The sequence below is a fragment of the Neophocaena asiaeorientalis genome, unplaced genomic scaffold (assembly GCF_003031525.2).
Source record: "Neophocaena asiaeorientalis asiaeorientalis breed wild unplaced genomic scaffold, Neophocaena_asiaeorientalis_V1.1 scaffold119, whole genome shotgun sequence".
NCBI classification, from domain to species: domain Eukaryota; kingdom Metazoa; phylum Chordata; class Mammalia; order Artiodactyla; family Phocoenidae; genus Neophocaena; species Neophocaena asiaeorientalis.
Genome location: NW_020175821.1, coordinates 2,435,401 through 2,435,692, shown reverse-complemented (window position 1 = coordinate 2,435,692; position 292 = coordinate 2,435,401).

Below are 292 nucleotides of genomic sequence, written 5' to 3'. Positions count from 1 at the left end.
TTTTTTTTTTGCCTTACGCGGGCCTCTCACTGCTGTGGCCACTCCCGTCGTGGAACACAGGCTCCGGATGCGCAGGCTCAGCGGTCACGGCTCATGGGCCCAGCCACTCCGTGGCATGCGGGATCCTCCCGGACCGGGGCACGAACCTTCGTCGCCTGCATCGGCAGGCCGACTCTCAACCACTGCGCCACCAGGGAAGCCCCACAGCTGTTATCTTTACCTGATGTGATTAAGGGAACTTTTTTTCCTTTGTGTTTTCTAAGTTTTCTTCATTGAGCACAAAGTGCTTTTG